A 20,002-nucleotide genomic window follows, 5' to 3' on the forward strand; every position below is an offset into this window, starting at 1 on the left:
CATAGCAGGTCAGGCAGCATCCGAGGAACAGAGGAATCGACATTTCGGGCAATAAGCTCTTCATCAGAAGAGGTCTTCCTGACTGGTCATTCCTGATGAAGGGCTTATGCCCAAAGCATTAATTATCCTGCTCCTCGGATGCTGCCTGACCTGCTGTGCTTTACAGCACCACACTTTCAAATCTGATCTCCAGCATCTGCAGTCCTCACTTTCTCAAATCCAACAGGAAACCATTACCAAACACCTCTTCCCCCATCCCCTCTATTTTCAGCATTCCATTGGAACCATTCTCTCTGTGACACCCTGGTCCACCCCTCCTGAAACATTCTCAATCTTCTTATACAATCAGAAAATGTTTAGTACTTGCCCTCTCACCTTCTCCTTCCTCACCGCCCATGGCCTCAAACACACTTTCCAGGTGAAGCAGCATATTACTTGTACTTCTTTCAATTTAGTCTACTGTACTCACAATGCAGTCCTTTCTATTGGCAAGACCAAATGCAGACTAGCTGACTACTTTGTAGTCACCTTTGATCTGTCCATAAGAATGCCCCTAATCTCTCAGTCACCTCCCACTTCAATGAAACATCTAGCTCCCATGCTATCATTGTTATTATTTCCACCGTTGGTCTCCTGCAATGTTTCAATGGACTTCAATCCAAACTGGAGGAACAACATCTCATTTTTCATTTCACACAACACTTCTTCAGCCTTCAGGACTCAAGACTGGATATAACAACTTCAGAACAAGGCCTCTTTCCCTCATTTTGATTACTGTACCCTTGCCCTTCCCCACCAACCCATCCTTGGCAATGTCGTGTTTGTCTTTTGTTGATTTTGCTCTTAGCAGAACTGATCCATTTTCTCCTTCCTACATCTCTAATTTATACTTATTTTACATCTTGAATTCCCCTTTATCACCATTAGCATTCCCTTCACCTTTTGCTCTGGGCACCCTCACCCTCAGTTTCAATTTTTCCTCCTCCTTCCCCTCTGTAAAGATTTCCATTTCCCAGCTCCTTTCAATGCTGAGAAGACTCATATGGGACTTGAAATATTAACTCTGTTTCTCTCTCCACAGATGCTGCCAGTCATGCTGAGTTTCTCCAGCACTTGTCATTTTTATTATTTCTGTCTCATTCCTTGTTCCATACTGGTGCAGATTTCTGAGCTATAGTGCCTTGAAGGATGACATCAAGGCATGAATCTTCTCAACAATGCTCCTGCTTCCAAATCTCTCTTCTGCTTATGCAGGTATTGGTTTTTTGGTTGTTCTTGGCAAAGAGAAGAAGTGTTTGCAATAATGGATGAATGACTATACAAGACACTGCCAAGTTATCATAATGCATGAGTCAGACTGCCAAAGCATCAGAGATAAGGATGGGCAGATGTCCAGAAAACCTGTTCTTCCTGGCATCAATGCTGGCTATCTCTGATGCTGTGTGACCTCTGTCTGCCAAAGATGTGGATGGTAACCTTTTCCCTTAGTGCTAATCCCTGCATAAAGGAAAGACCACCTCTTGTTCTCATATTCTCCCTCCTGCTTGAAGTGTGGTAGTGAGTTCATTTCCATCCTAATTAAGGGGTTTCAAAATGGATGAGCTGGTTTAGCATACTGTGCACAGTGACAGGAAGAAGCAGCAGGCATGACAAAGAGTCAAGAGGACAGCAGCAGGTTTTGATGGTGTGATTGTAAGATGAGCGTATATATTTCATGCTGACTTGAGGAGACTCGTGGAGAGAGGGGAAAGGAAGGATTAACTGTGCTGGTTTCAATGAAGTTGTATAGGGCTGTACAGAGAGTTGAACTGAATATGGGAGACCTTGGCAGTCTTGGTCAAATCATAAAATGTGTTCCTGAACTGCAGCCAACTCCTTGGGATGACTCTGGTGACATTTATGTGCTCAGCTCCTTCTCCATGCCTGCTGCCTAATTTAACTTGGCATCTACCATCCCTGAGAGGAAATAAGATTCTTCTCTTACTTGCTCACTGTGCACCTCTCCACTGCATCCAAAAATCTTAGGGCATTGTGATTCTAGCTACCGAGATTGGTTAACTATAGTATGTGCTTAAACAACAACAATAAAGTGTTTTCTTTTTAAGGTTTTGAAAGTTCCATCTTCCCCATTGATTTACCACCCTCCTAAGCGGCAAGTGACCTATAGGGAGCAGATTTTATTTTACTTTATCATCAACCTGTTTGGACATCTTGTGACACACCTCCATGTGGACAGGGTATATCTGCAAGATACCAGTGTAGTAAGCTCATATACTCTGCCTGCTCTTCTTCTTCCTTTTCTTTTCTCTGTCTTTTTTTTTTCTTCTTTTTACTTTTTTTTGTTTTCTTGAATAACTTCCCTTCTGGAAAGTGGCAGCAGCGGTGGTATTAGGCTCATTGAATTGGGCGGTTGGCTAAATGTCCAGTGACTGGGGGCCTAACCTGAGATTCTTGGTGGGTTCCCAGTGCCTGACATGGACAAAGGTGAGACTGAGGCCTGGCACAGACAGCACTTGTGGCAGCAGCTGGATTGGGATTTTGGCAGTCAAATCCCAGGAATATGCCCAATGTGGTGATGGAGTTTGCCCTGAAATCTGCAGCAATGATGAGAGCAAGGGTGCTCGAATTAGTGTGGAGCAATTATGCCAAACAGGAGGAAATTGAGTTCTTGTAGGAAATGCAGGCCCAGTATTGCGAAGTACTTAAGAAAATCTGCAATGTTTGAACTTTTAACCTTATTTCTTCATTTTTCAACTTAATGCTAAAAGAACTTTAATATTCAACTTTTAACTTTTTTCGATTTTTAATGCAATTCTAAGAGTGACTGTAACATTTAGTTTTTACCTTTGTTACTTATTTCTTTCTACAGGTGGAAAGATAACATAATATGTAGCGACATTGAAGACTTGTCACCATACCCCTGTACTTTTGTACTTGAATAAACAAGACAATAAAGTCTAAACCTAACTCTGAAGAAAAATCTAAAGATAGTCTTGAACTCAAAACTTCTGACCAGAGGAAGGGATACTACCATTGTTTCATAAGATACTCTTAAATATACTTTATTAATGTTGTTGGCTCACCAATTTAATTCAAATGAATTCAGACTGTAAAACTGGCACAGACAACTTCAGAATTTCTTCAGAGGAGTATCAAAATGCCTATATCCACCCACGAACACTAAATATCCTTAAAAAGCTTTCTTTTCTCCGGTATTTGTGTGGCCTTATCCTTAAACAGTTGCAGGAAATGAAGATAAACATCCTTTAGTGATCTGAAGAAGAAAGCAGAACTCTTTATGAAGAAGTACTGCTTAAAAACCAACCAAAATCTTTGCCTAGGGATTTAATATAATGTTTCTTCCATCACAAATAATCTATTTAACTTAGCACTTAAAGATAAGGTGTGTATGTAGTAGATTTCTTCCAGGGAAGATACTGACCACTGATTATTTATTGTCCTTATTATAACAGGGCACAAAACTGGAACTCTCATCAACAGATCAAGAAAGGTTTTAACAATCATCCTCCAGCCTGATCTCAAATTACTTACAAAACAAACCAATATCGCATAAATATTGTAACTGAAATCCCTCATGCCTGGAACCATTTTGTTAAATCTTTTCTGAACATTATCTAAAAGCCTTCATATGCTTCCCAATGTACTGTTCTCAGATAATGTACACAATACTCCAGTGGGGTCTGCACCAGTATTTTGTAAAGGTTCATCATAGTCTCTTGCTTTTATCATTTACATATATGTTCATAAAACTCAGGGTTCCAAATGCATTTTAATTACTTTCTCAAGGTTTCAAGCATTTGTGTGCATCTATTTCCAGATCACTCTGTTTCTACACCAACTTCATAATTACACGCTTTATTTTATATTGCTCCTTTTGATTTCTTCTGACCAAAATGTATTGTTTTGTACACCTCTGTTATAAAATTTAATCTGCCCTATGCCTATTCATTCTGTCAGCCTAAGTCATGTATAAGTTGGCACTATCTTCCTCACAATTCAGAGTACTTCCACGTTTTTTGTCATTTACACATTTTGAAATTGTGCCCTGTGCATCTAGATCAAGGTCACTCCTGGGAAGGCTGCATTTTCAATCTCAGGAACAGCCATTCACTGCAGTTGTCCACTTCCTGTCACTTTACACTCATGCAATCTATGCCCCTTTCATTCCACAATTTTTAGTTTTGCTGACAAGTCAGTTATGCAGCACTTTATCAAATGTTCTTTTTAGAAGCTCACGAAAAGTATTTCAAACACAATTTTCTTTTCGACCCTTTTTGTACTTCATCAAAAATCTGCATCAAGTTCATTAAAATGACTGCTTTCAGTCAACTCATGTTGAATTTGCTGAATTAATCTGCAGTTGTCCAAGTAACTGTGAATTTTGTCCTGCACTTTACTTTTCTCACCTGTGGAATTGACCAGCCTGGGGATGAATGTTGAGATTATCATTATACACTTATTAAAACATGACACAATAATTGCATTCCTTTAGTCCTCTGAAAATGTTCTTATATCTCAGGAGGATTGAAAGATTAAGGCCAGTACCTTGACAATTTACATTCTTACTTCCCACTGCAACTTCAGAAACTTCCCATAACTCCTGGCGACTCACTTACATTAAACATCACCAAGTTTCCTCATACTTCATCCTTATAAATTGTTAGTTCATTCATTTCTTTTGACTATGACTTCAGCAGTATTTTCTTCCTTGATAAAGACTGACACAAAACTTAGTTAGTATATCAACCATGTCCTTATCTCCCTGCATAGATCCCATTTTTAATTCCCAAACCGACTTCTCTCTCCTTTCCTGCATGGGTTTCCTCCAGGTGCTCTGGTTTCCTCCTACAATCCAAATATGTGCAGGTTAGGTGAATTGGCCTTGCTAAATTGTCCACAATGTTCAGGGATGTGTAGGTTTGGTGCAGTAGTCAGGGGTTAAACATAGTGGAATAGGTCAGGGTAGGTTACTCTTCAGAGTGTCAGTGTGGATTGTTGGGCCGAAGGGCCTGTTTCTACACTTTAGGAATTCTAAAAGAAAGTTTATCAAAAAATGTTGAACTCCCTTTTGTGTTGCCTGTCAATCTTTTCTCATTATCTGTCTTTCACTTTCATTTTCATTCTCCCTTCCCTTCCAAACGTTTTTATTTTTATTTGTATTGTCAGCCTGGAATCTCTCTAATGCTTTCTTTTGCTGCTTCATCTCATTATTCAGGATGGAATTTACAAGTGGGTCAGGTGTGGAATTGAAGATGGAAAGATCCACAAGGTTGTGCAGCTGTTTTTCACACTGTATTGGCACTTCAATGCTTTTTGGAGACATTGGATTGGGAAAGTAGTGGGTATTCAACTAAAGTCAACTGGGGACAATTAATAATTCCATTCCTGCACATACTGACATATCCAATTGGCAAACGAAATAAGAGGCATCAGCTAAAACTAAGGATATGGAAGGCACTCTTTGAGAAAATGGGATTGTATGATTAATCTTACAAGGGCACCCTTCCTGCTCCGCCACTATCCACACTATTCACTGTGGCTGGAGCACAACTGCAGCTGCTAGTTATGTTCTATAGGATTTTCTTTCTCTTCTTCCATCATGAATATGCAGTTTCTCCCTCATCAGGGTCAGCAAACACCCTTCCTGCCCATTAATTGGCCAGGCTCTTTACAAGGAGGAGAAAGTGAGGACTGCAGATGCTGGAGATCAGAGCTTAAAAATGTGTTGCTGGAAAGCGCAGCAGGTCAGGCAGCATCCAAGGAGAAGGAGAATCGACGTTTCGGGCATAAGCCCTTCTTCAGGAATCCTTTTTTAAGCTCTGGCTCTTTACAAACCAGGCCCACATCTACGGAATACCTGTACACCATACATCGGCATGACCAAGAACAGTAACATTGGCTATGTTCTCACCCCAAAAATGAAATGTTTATGTTGCCACCTTTCCCTCATGAGAATGCACCTCACTATATTCAAATCCTATCTTCAAAGAAAGCGTGATTTTTGATGTCAATTCACCTATAATAGATATGGTCATATCTGACTGGAATGAGTCATAGAATCATTGAATTTTACAGCATGCAAAGTGGCCCTTCAGCTCACAGTGTCTGTGTTGGCCATAGGTACAAGAGTAGGCCATTTAACCCTTCAAGCCTGTTGTGCCATTCAATGAGATTATGGTTGATCTGTGGCCTATCTTTGACCCGTATCCATTAATATCTTTGCTTAATAAATATTTATCCACCGTGTATACTTGGGTGATCTCATATAAAAGTCAACCCCTATTTTTGGCTAAATAATCTTCAATTCTCCATAAATCTCATGTAAAAGTCATAGAATTCACAGATAAACGTTTATGAGTCAGTATGCCAGCTGTCACATCCCACTCCAGCTTTCCAGTCTGCCAGCTGTTCCGCTCTGCTCCCTGTCTTCCAGTCCACTGGCTGTTGTGTTCCACTCAGTTTTCAGAATTACCATAATTCATTGTTTTCTTTACTTGTTTAGAGATCAATTGGACTTCTGGTAATAATCCGGTATGAAATTCAGCTCCTCAAAAGTACTATCCATGTTATATTCGACCCATAAAATTAACCTTAAAAAGTGGTCAAAAAAATTTGACTATTACTTGAGTATGTATGGTATCTAGATTTAAAATTATCAACTGATCCAGTATCAATTGCCATTTGCTGAAGAGAGTTCTAAGCTTCCACCACCCTTTGCATGTCGAAGTGCTTCCTATCATCTTTCCTGAACAGACTAGCACTAATTTTTAAACTATGTCCTCTAATTCCAAAATCCCCAACAAGTGGAAAAAATTATCTTTATCAATCTTCCCTTTTTCTGTTAATATCTTGAAAACTTCAATCAGATTACCACTTAACTTTTTAAAATTCTACAGAAAACATAATCTCTCTTCATAACTGAACCTCTGAAGTTCAGGTACTATTTTTGTCATCTTATGATGTACTCCCTTCAGGGTTAGTGTATCCTTCCCAAGGCATGCCATTTAGATCGGCTCACAGATCTCCACGTGGTGTCCAATCAGGTATTGTAAAGCTCCAGCATAATGTCTGAGTGCTTTTAATGCCAAGTCCTCTAAACATAAAGACCAGCATTCCATTTACTTTCTTGGTTATTATCTGTGCCTGTTAATGGCATTTTAAAGTTCTATGCACCTGAAACCTCAATTCTCTTTGGCCATCCATTGTATTAAATGTTTTACCAAGTTGAAAGTTTCTTGATCCTATCCTTTTTCAATTGCAAATAGATGACCTCACTTGCTTACATTGAACTCCACCTGCCACAGTTTCCCCATTCACTAAGTCTTTCAATATCCCTTTATAATTATACGCTACCATCTACACTGTCCATAATGTTTCCTAACTTTGTGTCATCAACAAATTTCAATAGATGACTTTCTATCCTACTATCCATATAGATAATAAATAATGTGAATAATGGAGGTCCTTATGCCAATGCTATGGGGCACCACTCATCACATCCTCCCAGTTTGAGTACTTATCCATTATCCCCATTTTCTGTCACCTGTCACTCAAACAATTTCACAGCCATGTCAGTACTTTGTTCTCAGTTCAGTGGGCTTCTCTCTAAATCAATAGCCTTTCATGAGAGACTTTATCAACTATCTCCTGGAAGTCTCTGTAAACAGTATCCATAGACATTCCCCTGTCCATGATCTTTGTCACCTCTTCATAAAAGATTTCAATGAAATTTAGTCTACATGTCATAAAGCTGGCAAGTGTCCTCTGGGTTCTGTTTACTGCAATCACATCGCTCCCTTAGTGCAGAGACCAGATCTGCACACAGTATTCCAACTATGGTATAAGGAACAATGTATAAAGGAAATTTTGTGCATTAATTTTAGATTGTTCATTGTACTTTCTCATAGCTCATCTATGGTTTATGATATCTTGACTACTCTTTCACTAAAAGTTCCTGCATTGACTCTTAAACTAATTGATCCACCACATTCTGAGGATCAGATCCAGCAATGCTTCCATTCTCACTGGACTAGAAATATACATTTCTCATGGGTGCTCTTATGAAATTCTTCATCCTCTCTGCCCTTTATACTGTAAGTATCCCAGTCTATATTGGCATAATTAAAACCTTGTATTATCACTTCTCCATAGGACAGTTTCTTACAGGGGTCTGAGTGATGTTGATTATGACAACATTTGTGGCTGATCAGCTGATGCAGCTGACAAGTCCTATCTCAATATTGGGAGCATCTCACTCCATCTTTTATACTTCCAAAAGCAGCATATTGAGAAATTTGTTGGGCAGTGGCAAGTTACCAATTAAGGGAGATTATTGTTTGTTAAACATATTGTTAATGGCTCAATGCGTCTTATTAATATTTAGTTTTCTATCTTTCCAAATGTAACCAAAAAAAATTAGATATTGAGAAAACCCTTTGTGGAAATCAGAGCAGGAACCTGCTGACTTCAGCTTATTACTTGCTCTGGAGGGGCTCCATGTTGCTGACCAAACAACAATTCAAGGCATAATCCATGGGTATCAGCCATATGCACCTCTCATCCATGGATGTCTACAAATGCATCATGCGCATTATGTCATCTCTCTGATTCACTTGCAGGTAGCTCATGAAGCACAGACTCTCATTGCACAGTGCAGAACCACTTGGAGCACTCATGCTAAGTGAATCTGTCCAACCACAATCAAGGGAGTAGGGCAGCTGTCAGTCCTGTTCGGCCATCACCAGCTGTCAGGGGAATCAAATATCATCAGCTGGGGAGCTGCAAACAAAATGGTCAGGGCTGTGATCAGTTCTGTTCAAAAGCTTCTTGTCAAAGTCAGTCTGACATCTGAAGGGAGGAGGAGTTAATGGCAATGACCATCATTGTGGCCACCACAAGAGGAGTAGGGGTATTATGAGGGTTCGGGGCAGGGCAGACAGTTGTAGGTTGAGTTCAATGTGGTGAACTCAGGGTGTCAAGATGGACAGTCATGATACCAAAATGGGCAGTCAGGATAATACCTAAATTCTGGAACTCTCTCATTGCTCCTGATGTGTTTGAGGGTCCAGGTGCCTTATAATGCTGTTTCCTGAGGGACAAAGGTGACCATCATTTATGACACCATTGTGGAAGCCCCTAGGTTGATGCAGAGCACAGATACAATATTGCTCATGCTTTGACCAAGGCTGTAGTGGAGCAGATAATGGGGCTGTTCAAGATTGGATTCTTTGGCATGGACCATTCATGGTGTCCTCCTGATTAGTCTAGATAATGTGCTGCAGCATTCTGGCATACTGTGCTCTACACAACTGGAGCAGGCAATGAGGCAAAGTACCCAGTGCTGAGAAAACAGGGGAATGGGATAAATCTTCCAAGGAGGGCAATGACAAGCAATGGATTTAAAGTAGGCATTGGGGACAGAGTTGTACTGACTTCGAGAGTGTTCAGGTAGGGTGAAGTTTGGAACAAGCAGTGTGTGGCATGGGTGGTTAGATGGTGACTAGGATGAGAGAATGGACTTATATGAGCAAGGGAATGTCAATCAAGCTGGCTGCATATTGTGGGCAGTATGTTATGCCATGTTGCTCTCAGTGAGGGGCAAGGTTATAATGCACAGCAGCTTTTTGAAGATGGTGCAGAGACAAGGGATGCCAGTCTGTCAGCAGCTATCTGCTTTGGAGAATGGTGCATGGTAAGAAGGAATTGGAGTCAGACATGATGGATGGAGTCGTTGGAGGGGTGTGGGTATGGTTGGCATTTGTTTAATGCAACAAGAACAGTAAAATATGATGAGAAAACCTGTCCACCTCATGACAGAAATCTCTTTGATTTGCACTTAGCCAAAAGAAGTTCATTACAATTACAATTACATTACAATTTTTCTCCTCCATGTAGTTCCCTTTGACTATTGACCCCTCGAATACAACCAGTTCTGTAACGACACCTGGAAATTCTAAACAAATGGATTATGTCCTTAAAGCCTCCAGAATATCCTATCTCACCAGCACTGTGACATTCCTTGTTTTTAGTGCTGCTTACCTGCTCTTTTCAATCTTTACTTCAACACTTTGAAACTCAGAATGTACTGGTCTTTGGAATCACCACGTCACATTCCCACATGCCCATCTGTGCCTTAAGGTTACCAACCCAATTTACCATTCCTCCTCACGTTCACATACAAAACCAAAATTGCAATTTAATCCTTATTGTATTCTCTTTTTTGCCAGACTGTAACTAATAATTTATTAGTTCTTGCTGTTGTGTTAGCTGTTTCCCAATTTTTCACACTTGCACCCCCTTTTTAACAAAATGTTTTGAGCCCACCATTGATTGATTAGTTTATAGCTTTCCCAACAGCAATAACAAACTGTTACATACCATGACCTCTGACAGCTCATCCTTTTCACTCAGGAGTGTTCTGCAGCTGCTCAGTGACATCCTTGACCCTAAAAAGTCAGGGAGAAAATGTCCCATCCTGGAGGCACATCGGCAGGCAACAGGAATGAGTGGCTGCTCACCATAAGGATAATTATCTCTGTGCAGGTTCAACTAAAGAGGTCTCATTGTGATACTTTGTCTTGGATCACAAAGTGTATCCAAGAGGTTCTTCAGATTCCGTTAAATGTGGTTAAGAGAAAGCGTAACAACAGCAATTTGCTTAAATATAAACATTTATTAAGTAATAATAAACAAATGGAGAAGAAAGAAACAAAATAAATAAGTCTCAAGCCCTTCTGCTCATTGGGGACCCCTCAATTAACAGCTAGTCTGGAGGCTTAGGTTTGTTCCTGGCACTGTTCGCGATCACGGTCCGAGGTGAAATCCAAAGCCCTCTCTTATACAGTGTAACAAACAGCAAGGAAGGAAAACAAGTGTAGAAAAACAAGTTGATTATGCCGACTTCGGCATGTACAGGAATGAGTTGCCCATCGCTTATTCAAGGTCACGCAGCTGTCAAATTTCATGAACAATTCTAATCTAACCTGTACAATCCACCACCGAAGGTATTTGACAGCTCATGTTACAATTGCAGATTCAGACCCAAATTAGCGACAGTTGCGCAAGAACATATAAGAGTATGCAATGTACATCAGAAGATTAAAACTACAATGAAAATAACCATCATCAATACAAATAATATAACAATAGGGTGTATTATCAAATTAATGATCACAGTGGCCCTAAATATATCCTACCAGTGATGTACAGTCAGGGTCACGATGGAATCAGCAAGTCGTATTAACATTAAGTTCCCATTTCGCCATGTGCCTGTCTGCCTCTGCTGGAATCAAAATTGAGAGGAGCCCACGGCGGATTAGTGTTTTCATGCTTGCGCTAGTAATAGTAATAATCTTAATCACAGTTGCCGCACATGTATATTTACATGCGATCTTAATCTATTCCAGTTTCCATCCTAGGGTCGATGATCTCACTACTGCTGAGGGCCCTTAAAATCCGTAAGGAGACAGAAGAGAGAGTGTGCGAGACTAGCTGGCTATTAAATTCCTTTGTGATCATTGTTTGGATCTTGCTATGAGCTTTAATTTTAATTACTGCTGCCACAGGGTACGTGACTAGGGTCCCATGTTGAATTGTACTACCACTCAAAGTCATATAGCCCTTGTCTTGCCCATGCCATCGTGTAGTTTTGGACTACATCAAAGGCATATTTACTGTCTGTGCAGATGTTAACTCTGTCATTTTCCTAGCTGGAGTGTGGCGATAAGTTCTTTTAGTTCAGTGCTTTTAGTTCACTTACGTGGCCGGAGTATCATCCTTCGACCCCCTCCGCTGAAAAAAGTTCTCCTTTCAAATTAACCATGGCCTACACCATCCTAGTCACCATCCATGGATTATGTGTCGCCATCATAGTACTTCTGTGCCCCATCTACAAACACATCTGATCTTCCAATGTCTCCTCCATAACTTGACCCTGTTTCTGTTCTTAATGGTCAACCAGGGGGATACAATCATGAGTCTCTTCTTCCTGATTCACATAGTTTGCTGTGTTTTCTCTATAGTCTTTAACCACTTGCTTGTCTCCTGGCCACAGAGCAGCTTTCCATTTGGCTCACCTACTGTCCATAACACCTCTCAGTTTGCCAGCTTCCAATATGTGGGGATTAATGTGTTACTGGGCATTAATCCCTTGACACTTCTCCCATTGTGTCAAGGTATTAATGCCCAGTAACATATTGCATTGTTAAGATACATGAGTGCTGTCCCATCACGACTGAATTCATTTTGCCTGAGTAATATTCCACAGGCTGGATCTTGTCTCCATGTCTCTGTAGAACTACTGCAGACTGAACATCACCAGGAGAATGCTATTAGTTTGATGCTCTCATCTAAATTTCATTTTCACTAAAATGTATTTTAACCTCAAATTCCGTACTTCACAAAAACATTTTTAAAGTTACTTGATAACTCATTCTAGATATTTGATATATCTGTATGTACATTTGTCCAAATTCAATATTCTGCTTATTTGCTCAAAACCACTAACCATTTTTATGCTTTGAAACTACTGAGATTGTGCATGCACTTTATCATTTCCGAGAATCCCTTTAAATTTTCAGGTAACTACTCAATTTATATGTTTTAGAATATCAGGGCATGTGAGTCTTAATATAGTTTTGTCATAATATGCTTAACTGTACCCAGGCTCAGTGGTTTTGAGATTCATGATACTCAATATATTTAGTGCTTTCACAGTACTTCCCCAACACTGAAGTGTATTATTGGTGAATGGCTAGATGGGTTGAGGGTGCCTCATCCATCATTGTGTTGTGACATTGAAAGTCTGCAAATTGGGTCAGCATTCAGTTTTGCAATTTCAAATAAAAGCAAACAACTTCCATTTCATGTCAAGCAAAATGGGTTAATTAGTATTAATCTAATACAGATTTTTTTAAAAAGGGTGTGGAGCAAATACTCTTGCGCTGAATTAAATCATCCATCTCTCCTCATCCCGCAAGGAACTAAGTGTGTTATACTTTAAGAAAGAAAAAAACCCACCTCTTTTGTTAAATTCTCCTTTTTTAAACTCCTCACCCACAGATAGTTTCAACATCCCAATTTCCCTATCACTTTGCTATTTTTACACCAAAGCCAATTTACAATGAGTCAATCATAACATTCAGAATTAAAGATTCACTCACACATTAAAACAGCATTTGGATGTGTACTCTGGCCAGAAAATGAAATTCTGAACATGATAATCTAAACATAAAGTTCCTGAGATTAAAATTTACCCAGGCTTCCTTCCTCCTTCCAAATACAACAGAAGTAATACATTAAGGATGAAAGAGGTCAGTTATATCTATCTTTTTAACTTTATTTGCAATTAAGTTTAATCACCTATGACCAATTTCAAGAAATACATTTTTACCATGCTTTAAGATACAAATTCTAAATGAATACTTCATTTGCTTTACACAGCCACTGATGGTTTCTTAAAAGGACATTACGTTAACGATACATGTTCCACACTTACAAAGGAACACACTACACTTTCAAATCAGCATACATTCCAAAATGCAAAATAACTTCAAAGTGTCCCCAAATCTCGAGCTCGAGGGAACAAAAACACACAATTTGTACAAGACAGCATTTAGCAATCAACAAACAATGATGTATTCAAACCAGGCCACAAAGAGATAACACTTCTACAAGGTTCAGTGAACAAGCACAGCACAGAAAGCTGGCCTCCAGTTCTCTGATTATAAGTGTTCCCCATTCTTTCGGGGTCCTAATTGTGCTAATGATTAGCTATAGACCCAAATCCAGAGTCTGCTGCATTCGATCTTGGAATACAGAAGGTCTCTGGAACATAAGGTTCTTATTCCCTTCACTTACACATTTTCCCAAATCCCATCCTCATTGCCAAAAATGTCTTGGATCACAAAGTGTATCCAAGAGGTTCTTCAGATTTTGTTAAATGTAGTTAAGAGAAGACTTAACAACAGCAATTTGCTTAAATATGGATGTTTGTTAAGAAATAATGAAAAAATTATAAAATGCAATTAGTCGCATGTGCTTCTGCCTGTTGGGGACCCCTCGATCGATGGCTGGTCTGAAGGCCTAGGTTTGTTCCTGACACCGTTCCCGATCCCAATCTGAGCTGAATTCCAATGATGTGGAATGAAATTCTTCCTCTTACAATGTGTAACAAATAGCAAGTAGAGAAAAACAAGTTGATTGTGCCATCATCAGCATGTACAGGTATGTGAGTTGCCATCACAGGACTTATTCCAGATCATGCATCTGTCGAATATAATCAACAATTCTAACCAATCCTATACACACTTGAATGCATTAGGCAAGCTTGATTGACTTCTTCATTTCCACAAGAGCCATCACTGACTAGCTGTTAAGCAACATGCCCAATTTTTCCATTCGTTGAAGGGGTGTTTTAAAAAAGAAGTGATTTAATTTCTTCAATGCATTTTTCTTTATATCATCAGAGATGTGAAATTCAGTCTTTGGACTAACATTCTTTGACATATAAAAGCATTGAAGAAGGTGATGACCTAATAGTACTATCACTAGATTATTAATCAAGAGATCCAGGTACTAATCTGGGAACCTAGCTTCAAATCTACTTAAGAGTCATACAGTTGTGCAGCATGGAAAAAGACCCTTTTATCCAACTCATTCATGCTGACCAAATATCCTAAATTAATCCAGTCCCATTTGCCATCATTTGTCCATATCTCTCTCTAAACTCTTCCAATTCATATACCCATCCAGATGCCTTTTAAATGTTGTAATTATATCAACGTCCACTACTTTTTCTGGCAGCTCATTCCATGCATGCAACACCCTCTGTGTGAAAAAGTTGCTCGTTATGTCCATTTTAAATATTTTCCCTCTCAACTTAAAACCTATCCTGGGAAAAAGATTTTGGCTATGTGATCCTCATGATTTCATAAACTTCATAAGGTCACCCCTCAGCCTCTGATGCTCCAGAGGAAATAGCCCCAGCCTATTCAGCCTCTCCCTATAGCTCAAATCCTCCAACCCTGGCAATATCCTTATACATTTTATCTGAAACCTTTCAAATTTCACAACATTTTTCCTGTAGCAGGGAGACTATAATTGACACAATATTCTAAATGTGGTCTAACCAATATCCTATACAGCTGCAATTTGACATTTTAACTCCAATACTCAATGCACTGATTAATAAAGGCAGGTATATCTTCTTCAATACACTGTCTATCTGTGACTCCAGCTTCAAGGAACTATGAAACTACATCCTAAGATGTCTTTGTTCATCAACACTCTCCAGGATCCTGACACTTTAGAGTCAGAGAGTCAGAGAGATGTACAACATGGAAGCAGACCCTTTGGTCCAACCCATCCATGTTGACCAGATATCCTAACCTAATCTAGTCCCACCTGCCAGCAGCCAGCCTATATCCCTCTAAATCCTTCGTGCTGATATACCCATCCAGATATCTTTTAAATGTTGTAATTGTACCAGCCTCCACTACCTCTTTGTCAGCTGATTCCATACATGCATCACCATCTTCATGAACAAGTTGTCCCTGAGGTCACTTTTAAATTTTTTCCTTCTCAATTTAAATCTATGCCCCCTGGTTCTGAATTCCCCCACCCCAGGTAAAAGACCATGCCTATTTAACCTACCCATGCCCCTCATGATTTTATAAACCTCTATAAGGTTACCCTGCAGCCTCCGATACGCCAGGGAAAACAACCCTAGCCTATTCAGCCATTCCTAATAGCTCAAACTGTTCAACCTTGGCAACATGCTTGTAAATCTTTCTGTACCCTCTCAAGTTTCACAACATCCTTCCTATAGGACGGAGACCAGAATTTGACACAATATTCCAAAAGAGCCTAATCAATGTCCTGTAGAGCTGAAACATGATCTCCCAACTCCTATTCTCAATGCTCGGACCAATAAAAGACATCATACCAAATGACTTCTTCACTATCCTATCTACCTACGACTGCACTTTCAAGGAACTATGAACCTGCACTCCAATGTTAGTTCAGCAACACTCCCCAAGACCTTACCATTAAGTGTATAAATCCTGCCCTGATCTGCCCTTCCAAAATGCAGCATCTCATATCTATATAAATTAAACTCCATTTGCCACTCCTCAGTCCATCAGCTCATATGTTCAACATTGCAGTATATGCTGAGATAACCTTCACTATCTATTACACCAACAATTTTTTTTTGTCATTTGCAAACTTACTAAGTATTCCTCTTATACTTGCGTTCAAATCATTTATATAAGTGACAAAAAGCAGTGGACCAGCACTGCTTCTTGTGGCCCATTGCTGGCCCCAGGCCTCCAGTCTGAAAAACAATCCTCCACCACCACCCTCTGACTCCTACCTTTAAGCTAGCCCTCCCTGGTTTCCACAACATCTAAACTTGCTAACCAGTCTACCACGCAGAACTTTGTTGCACGCCCTAATGAAGTCCACATAGACAATGCCTATTGTTCTACGTTCATCAAACATTTTGTCACTTCTTCAAAATACTCCATCACACAAGCCATATTGACTATTCCTAATCAGGAGAATCGACATTTCAGGCATAAGCCCTTCTTCAGGAATAACGTTGATTCTCCTGCTCCTTGGATGCTGCCTGACCTACTGCACTTTTCCAGCTCTGATCTCCAGCATCTGCAGTCCTCACTTTCTCCTATTCCGAAACAGTCCTTGCCTTTCCAAATACATGTAAATGCTGTCCTTCAGAAACCCCTCCAGCAACTTACCCACCACTAACTTCAGGCTCAACAGTCTTTAGTTCCCTGGCTTTTTCTTGTTACCTTTCTTAAATAATAAGATCATAAGACCATAAGACATAGGAGTGGAAGTAAGGCCATTCAGCCCAATGAGTCCACTCTGCCATTCAATCATGGCTGATGGGCATTTCAATGTCACTTACCTGCACTCTCCCCCTAGCCCTTAATAGCACCATATTAGCCACCCTCCAATCTTCTACCACCTCAACCGGGCCTATCTGTGATACAAATATCTGAGCAAGGGGCTCAGTACTTTCTAGCTTTCCATATACCTTGGACATACCTGATTAGGTCCTAGGGATTTATCCTTCATGTGCTTTAAGATGTCCAACACCTCCTCCTCTGTTTTATGGACACTTTTCAAGATGTCACTGTTTATTTCTCAAAGTTCTCTACTTGTTATATCCCTCTCCACCATAAATACTGATGCAAAATATTCATTTAGTATCTCACCCATCTCCTGCAGTTTCACATATAGAAGGCCTTGTTGTTCTTTAAAGTGCTCTATTTTCTCTCTTGTTACTCTTTTGCCTTTAATGTATTTGTAGAATCTCTTTGGATTCTTCTTAACCCTATTTGCCAAAACTATCTCATGTCCCCTTTTTACTCTTCTGATTTCTCTCTTGAGTCTATTCTTACTGCCCTTATATTTGTATAAGGACTCTCCCAATTCCAGCTGTCTATAACTGCTATATGCCTCCTTCTTTTTCTTGACCAGAGCCTCAATTTCTCTAGTCACCTACACCTACCAGCCTACCCTTCACATTATAAGAAACAGCCTGCCTCTGAACTCTTGTTATCTCATTTTTGAAGGTCTCCCACTTTTCATCTATCCCTTTACCTGTAAATAGAACCCCCAGTCAGCTTTTGAAACGTATTATCCAATACTGTCAAAATCAACCTTACTCCAATTCAGAAATTTAAATTTTAGATCAGGTGTATCTTTTTCCTAACTATTTCAAAAAATAATAGAATGTATGACCACTAGCCCCAAAGTGTCCCCCCACTGACATTTCAGTCACTTGCCCTGCATATTTCCCAGGAGTAGGTCAAGTTTTGCTCCTTCTCGAGTAAGTTCTGAATAAGAACTTTTTCTTGTTCATACTTAATATATTCATCCAATTTGAAGTCAATAACAAATCTGGAATTAAGAGTTTAAAATCAATAAAGAAATTGTTGCTGATCATTTAAAAAAAACATTTTGTTCACAAACATCCTTTAGGGAAAGAAACTGCTGTTCTTATCTGATCTGGTCTAGATGTGATTCAAGTCCACAGTTTACTCTTAACTGAGCAATTAGGGATGGCCAGTAAATGCTGGCCTGGACAGCAAGACACATAACTTGTGAAGAACTAAAAAAAAACTGCTTATCTGAAAGATCTCTACGTGTTATTTACCTGCATTCAGAGTAAAGTCCAACGTAATACATTTATTTGTAACAGGCAATGACACAGGTTGTGGACAGGAAGTGCACACAAATGTAGTTTTTTTTCAATATGTCCATTCTTCCCAGCATGCTCATTGTGACAGACTAGTCTGGCCATGACAAAGGACTGGGAGTTATGATGATGGAATTGGAGCGAACAATACACTTGTAGTCAAGCAAATAATAACAAAAAATAAGAATGAAATTGGAAAGATAACACTGAATGATTTTATTAAGGTTTCACACAGTTTTACTGATATACATTCCATGTATCACACATTTACATAAAAACATTTTTTATTCTAGAGTATTGATAGAGTGTGATAACAGATCATAATTCCATGATGTGAAATCTGATTGTTTGGTGTGAACAACTGTGTAATTTTTAACTGAAATAATGCTCTGTTGTACTTATGGTGAGGTAAGTGATATTGTGTTCAACAAGATCTAAAAGGGATGACCAACAGGGAAAACATTAACACATTACATCCAGCAGGAGACAGATACTGGTACAATAGGAAAATAAAAGAACAATCAAGGCTTACTATCTCTGGTCATAAAGTCATAGAGATGTACAGCATGGAAACAGACCCTTCAGTCTAACCTGTCCATGCCGACCAGATATCCCCACCCAATCTAGTCCCATCTGCCAGCACCCAGCCCATATCCCTCCAAACCCTTCCTATTCATATACCCATCCAAATGCCTCTTAAATGTTGCAATTGTACCAGTCTCTACTACTTCCACTGGCAGCTCATTCCATACACGTACCACCCTCTGTGTGAAAAAGTTGCCCCTTAGGTCTCTTTTATATCTTTCCCCTCTCACCCTAAACCTATGCCCTCTAGTTCTGGACTCCCCAAACCAAGGGAAAAGACTTTGTCTATTTATCCTATCCATGCCCCTCATAATTTTGCAAACCTCTATAAGGTCACCCCTCAGCTTCCGATGCTCTGGGTAAACAGCCCCAGCCTGTTCAGCCTCTCCCTGTAGCTCAGATCCTCCAATCCTGGCAACATCCTTGTAAATCTTTTCTGAACCCTTTCAACTTTCACAACATCTTTCCGATAGGAAGGAGACCAGAATTGCACGCAATATTCCAACAGTGGCCTAACCAATGTCCTGTACAGCCGAAATATGACCTCCCAACTCCTGTACTCAATACTCTGACCAATAAAGGAAAGCATATTAAACGCCTTCTTTACTATCCTATATAGCTGCGACCCCACTTTCAAGGAGCTATGAACCTGCACTCCAAGGTTTCTTTGTTCAGCAACACTCCCTAGGACCTTACCATTAAGTGTATATGTCCTGCTAAGATTTGCTTTCCCAAAATGCAGCACCTCTCATTTATCTGAGTTAAACTCCATCTGCCATTTCTCAGCCCATTGGCCCATCTGGTCCAGATCCTGTTGTAATCTGAGGTAACCCTCTTTGCTGTCCACTACACCTCCAATTTTGGTGTCATCTGCAAACTTACTAACTGTACCTCTTATGCTCGCATCCAAATCATTTATGTAACTGAGAAAACGTATAGGACCCAGCACCGATCCTTGTGGCACTCCACTGGTCACAGGCCTCCAGTCTAAAAAACAACCCTCCACCACCACCCTCTCTCTTCTACCTTTGAGCCAGTTCTGTATCCAAGTGGCTAGTTCTCCCTGTATTCCTTGAGATCTAATCTTGCTAATCAGTCTCCCATGGGGAACCTTGTCGAATGCCTTACTGGAGTCCATATAGATCACATCAATCCTCATTAATCCTCTTT

At 39.8% G+C, this 20,002-nt stretch overlaps 1 pseudogene; it reads right to left on the bottom strand.

The window, feature by feature from the left end:
* The window catches only part of LOC148150161 (uncharacterized), a 123,640-nt pseudogene that overhangs the window by 75,617 nt on the left and 28,021 nt on the right, over positions 1-20,002 (bottom strand).

This window comes from Chiloscyllium plagiosum, unplaced genomic scaffold, assembly GCF_037043375.1.
Source record: "Chiloscyllium plagiosum isolate Xiang-an unplaced genomic scaffold, Cpla_swu_hap1 HiC_scaffold_4, whole genome shotgun sequence".
Taxonomy (NCBI): domain Eukaryota; kingdom Metazoa; phylum Chordata; class Chondrichthyes; order Orectolobiformes; family Hemiscylliidae; genus Chiloscyllium; species Chiloscyllium plagiosum.